This window comes from Mesitornis unicolor, unplaced genomic scaffold, assembly GCF_000695765.1.
Source record: "Mesitornis unicolor isolate BGI_N332 unplaced genomic scaffold, ASM69576v1 scaffold33556, whole genome shotgun sequence".
NCBI classification, from domain to species: domain Eukaryota; kingdom Metazoa; phylum Chordata; class Aves; order Mesitornithiformes; family Mesitornithidae; genus Mesitornis; species Mesitornis unicolor.
The window spans coordinates 2,364-7,873 of NW_010190870.1; positions in this window are offsets into that span (position 1 = coordinate 2,364).

Here is a 5,510-nt window from a genome sequence, read left to right on the forward strand (position 1 = left end):
ATTTCTCCTCCACTCAGAATCAAGCTAACACAAAGTAATGGTTTAGCCGAGGAAGCTGCTGCACTGTGCTGAGAGAGGGATTCGGTGTATGTAGAAGTGCAGAGGTTTGTGATTAACATGCACACATCTCATCAGATGGCTTTTGACTTGCTAAAGTGTACACAGTGGATTAATTCACATGCAGGGTATATGTGAGTGTGTGCATACCTGCACATTTGCTCAATAACCTTCCCTCCTGCAAGTCATAATTACTAATAAGTCCCTCATTGCAGGGCTTTGTTTTATTTTTGCTTTAATTAGTGACATGTCACAGATATACATCTGTAGTTTGCAGTGGAATAATTTTTACAAGGGGCAGGTATCGTGACACGTTTTCCAAACTGTAATTGTATGGCATCGATGTAATTGCAAAGAAGTCCCTGGTGAGAGCGCATTGGCTTTTTAGCCTGGGAAGCAGTGCTGATTGACAGATGTGATTTTCAGTTTGAATGGCTGAGTTATTAAGCTGCCTGCAGATGATGCTCTGTAAGTTATAGATACAATATAAATAACAGCTTGTGTATCTTTGTGTGGTGTATACAGAGGACCACAGAAGCATTATGCATGGCCAGATTTTCCCCTTATCACATGTATATAGGCCTGATGAGCAACACAGCCACAGTTGTGTGGTTGTGCCACAAAAAGGGAGAAGGAAGCAGGAATTATGGTGTAGCAGGACTCCATCCGTGCTGCACGACAATAGACTTTTGGGTGGCTGCCTGGATTAATTTCCCATTTCATTAGGATCTTATTTTCCCTAGACTTTCCTGAACCTGACTGGTCATTTGTTCCTGTGCAGAAGGTGTGAAGCACTGGCATTGTCCTTCCTCTGCGTTCTGTTCTCCTGGAGAACAATTTCTGGATCTTGCTCATGCATGTTGGTGGAGGGTATGGGAAATTCAGGTGCTGTGTGGGAGCCCTCAGCTGTGGTGAGAGCTGCTGAAGGGCTTTGGAGAACAGCAGAGGGTGGAGGCCATTTCCCTGGTGTAAAATAGCTACTGTATGTGACTTCATTTACTCTTACTCTGCACAACAGAGCTCTATTTTTAGCCTTCTCTTAATCCTTGTAGTGTAGTGAATGGTATATCTATATGCAAGTGCTGACATCAGACCCACACTTTGTTTCTCACTCTCTGTATTCATTGCCTATACTGTAATAACTGTTCCAAATACCACATTTCACTCTTGCGGTTAATATCGCTAAACAGCATTGTACTCCAGTGCACACTGCTGTACACACCTTTGAATTGAATAGTTTTCCCTCTTCTTGTACCTAATTAAAACTGTAAATATACCAGAAGAAATAAGAAACAACAATAGTGAAAAAAATGAAGACCTGACAAAACCAGTCGTTAGTGAGGTTTTCTTTGGAAATTAGTATTACTTTGTATTCTTATAATCTCTAAGCTATTGGCTAGATTTTGGGGTAACTTCTCATTTGATGGAGTGACTGGTGGTGGGATCAGCCTCAGTAGGGGGTTAACATCTCCCGTATTTTGCAGACAGTTGCTTGCTGAGAACCGATATGGGACTGGGGAGAAAAGGCTCTTTCTAAATGCACTCTGCTTTCAGCATGAGTGGTGTATAGCCCTGAGAGCGAATGAGTGTGTGTGTATGAGAAATTAATCCTGCTCGGGGTTGGATTAACTGGTGCAGAAGACCCTGGGCAGGGTGCCAAAGCAGTGTTGGCATTTGCTAAAAGTGGGGCTCCCAGAGATTATTTCGGTTCATGCCTCTGACCTGTGGGTCACCTGTCAGGGTCCCAACACAGCTGATAGTAAAGCGTATTGACTGCTGACAACATTTCTCAAAAGGAAATGTGTAGTACCTCTGTATATAGAGATTTTATGGGTAGTCAAGTTTATACTTGAAATCTGTTCTATTTATGTGAAAGGCAAATGAGTTTTTCCTTAGTTGTGGCAGTATTTGACTGCAGGGGCCTTGCTAGAAGTGGTGGTAGCAAGGAGCATCCGCGTTCTCAATTTCTCTTTTGGTTTTTTTTTATGGCATTTTCCTGTCAGCTTTTCTGTGTCTACTTGATGCTTTGCTCTGGTGGGACCTAGAGACTGAATGCTATTTGTTAGATTTTGTTCTCTTATTTTTCTCCTCTCTGACTGATTGTCCTCGATGTTGAAGCATTCTTACCTCTGATCTTCCTTCACCTCTTCCTTACTTAACTTCTGTTTTCTTAAGAATTGTGGGTGATATGTTTAGCTATCATTCAATTAATTTAGAAGTAGCAGATGTCTCTTCGGGAAAGTTTGTAGGATGCCCTGATGTGTCCCAGGGAATCATTTGCATGCTTAATCAAAACAAGTACTCCCGCAGCCAGAAGACTCATATTGTTAATAGTATCAAATAAATTTGCTAATCAAATACAATTGCCATTGCTGACATTTAGCAGGAATTAGGAAGAAACGGCCTCTAGACATATAATCTCAAAATTGATAGGGCTACTTTCTTTTTATTACGGAAATCTACATTAATGTTATCCATACATGCAGAGGGTTGCATTGGGGTCAATCTAAGAAAGGATTAATCCTAAAGGAAAGGGAGCTTCTTGGAAAGTGAAAGCAAAGCAAAGAATTGATCCCAGTCAGTTGCCCTCGGGAATCTGCAAGGATTATTGATGGCACAGCAGGGTCCAAAGCTGGAGGTCTGGAGAGGTCTTGTTGCCCAGAGGCTAAATAAGAGCGTGGCTGCCAGCCAGAAGCCTCATGGTATGAGTGCCTGCGGTCAGAGTGGATGCTGCAGCCCTGCCTATCGCTGTTTTGCTCTAGAGTTGATCCCTATTAGCGTTGCTGTCCGTTCATTTTTCTCCCCATTTGTCCCCTCTAAATCAATGTTTTGCTTTGAAAACATATTTATCTGAATGAAGCTGGTCCAAAATGAGTAAGAGTTGCCTCCCCTGTAGCTTTTGTTGAGTTAGTCTCACCAATATTTCTGTTCCTTGACTCTGTCCTTGATTGTCACTTGAAGGGACGGTGTTAATTCACTGACATTAAAAATAACATTCAAGATGACTGCAGTTGATGGGGCTGGGGAGAGGAGTCCTTAGATTTATCTGAGATTTACCATGGGTCCAGCAACACAGTGAAGGGGGGTGGGCTCAGAGAGAGCTGTGATCGGATGCATGAACATATTTTTCCAGTTAGGAATGTTGATAGCACTTTTATTTTACAGAAGAAGAGAGAATAGTAAAAAGGGGGATGTAATAAAAGCCATATACGTTAGTGAGCTTGATATAGAATGTGAAGTGTGCTCCTGATTGCCTCCCCCCCATCAGCAAGTGTCAGCAGAAATCTGGAGTTCTTATCTTCTCCATCAAGTTCAAATAACTTTTATGAGAAGGCCCCTTGCTATGAAAATCGGCTCCTTTTTGTGATTCAGTTTACATCCTTTTCTGCCTATACTAGTAAATGCCTCCTAATACAGAGGGGAAGCATGGGGACATGTCAAGTAACACTACGTGCCCACAGTCTGAATTTGCCCTGTCACGTTGTACCTAACATGGGGTTCTGCTCCATGGGCTGTGTGAGGCTGGTCCATGCGAGGTGACCTGCCCAGGCATGTTGGCTTTGTCCCCAGGGCCCAAGAAGTTGCTCAAGGCAGGCTTTGTCAATGAAGTCTGGAGAACAGAAAAGGACGCAACCCAGGCAGGATGGGTGTGCTCTCTGTAAAAGGTCTGGATAGCAGAGGCTGTTCCTGTCTTTGCCTTTGGAGAGGAATCCTCAGGGACCGACACACTCAGAGCCCTGAAGAGAAAGTGCCCAGAACTGACTTGCAGATGGCTCAGTGTGGCTCTGAAAATGCCGGTTTTAGTCTCACTGCAGGTAAAGCCTTTGGTTTGCTTGCTGCCATTTTATGAAACTCTCTGGCTGACACTGCTGTATTTTCCCTGTGGTAGACGTTGCTGTGCAGCCACGTGGCACCACGTGGATACAATATTGGAAGTTTTTTGGCTAACAGACTTGTCAGCAAAAGCAGGACCTGCTGTGAGATACCAGAGCAGGACTGGAAATATGTTTTTCAGGGAGCTGTGAGGCTTGTGGCCTGGCATAAGCAGAGCTCAGGCATTGAGGCTGCAATCTCAAAAGCAGGGCCCGTTGAACCAGGAGGTGGTCTGAAGGAAGCATGTGCTGGTGTTCGAGTTGCACGTTGGCAGGTCTGGAGGCTGTTTTTTATTGACTCTGACTCCTGCAAGAGCCTATTCTTCTTCTGTTCCCTGTGGTGCTTCCTAGCAACCGAGCCCTTTGCTTGCTTTATGAAGTTCAAGTGATCCTCAGGCTGTTGCAAGTCCCAGGCCTGTGTTACCGCCCAGAGGAAAGCTGCATAGCCTCAAGGAGGGTGGATGGGTTTGAGCCTGGGAGAGCTCTCCCACCTGCGGAGAGGAGGTTTCCACTGCAAAGCAAGGACAGGGAAGGTGCTGTGCAGACCCCCCCGTGTGATGCTGCCTCCCACTTGCAAGCCTAGAGGGGTAATAGAGCCATAAACCACACTGTGGCACACAGAGAAGCCATTTTAATTTCAGTCTCTGCTGGAAGCACCACATGGAAAAGAGAATGTGATCAGTATAAAAAGAAATGTTTATGTTTCTAGGAGCAGAGACCTCCCAAATAATTAACATCACTTGACAAACTGCTGTTTAAGATGCAAGTGGTTTAAGTGCTGCAGCTCAACAGGCATTCGTCACAGCTCTGGCGTAAATGCGATTCGCGCTGTGGGTTGGTTGCTGCTTTAAAGTTAAGATTTCTAGTAAACATCTTTTGCTTAAGGAAAATGTCTCTATGATTTTACTTCTTCTTGTTTGGAGAAGCTAAATGTTAGAAAACTGGCCAAATGGCAACTTGGTGGCAAGGGCATTGAGGATATGGTTCTGGAATGAAATAAATGCTGGTTTTAGCGTCTATTGCACAGATCAGGCTTTTGGTCAGAAAACAGGCAGACAGAAATGTTTCATTTGCTTTAGCTTTTGGGAGGAAGAGAGAGAAGGAAAAGGGCTTTTGGGGGCAGATTTTTGGAAGCTACAATGTCAGCTCTGACCTGCCTGTCTCTAATATTCACTGACTCAACTGAAAGTACTTTAAACAAAACCTTACTTTTCTCTAGGGCTGTTGGGAGACTGACTGGAGACATAAGGATTGTTAAGAATTGGTATTTTTCAAAGTTTAAAAAATAGCATCTTACAAAGAGACTGAGATTTAAAAAAAAAAGTTAAAAGTGCCTCTGGAAGATAGAAATATATGGGTGCCCATAATGTACTGAAGCATCCCAGATCAAAATGACTTCTGTCTGCGCACCAAATAGAATCACATTATCCAATATAAAATAAAGCCTTAAGAATCTAATTCCTTTTACAAGGGCATTAGTGATTCTGTGATTTCCATGTAACTTAGAAAAGGAAAATTGCTTAATTTATTTTCTGATTATCTTAAATTAGTTCAATGCCACCCTCTGATTTTTCATCTCCA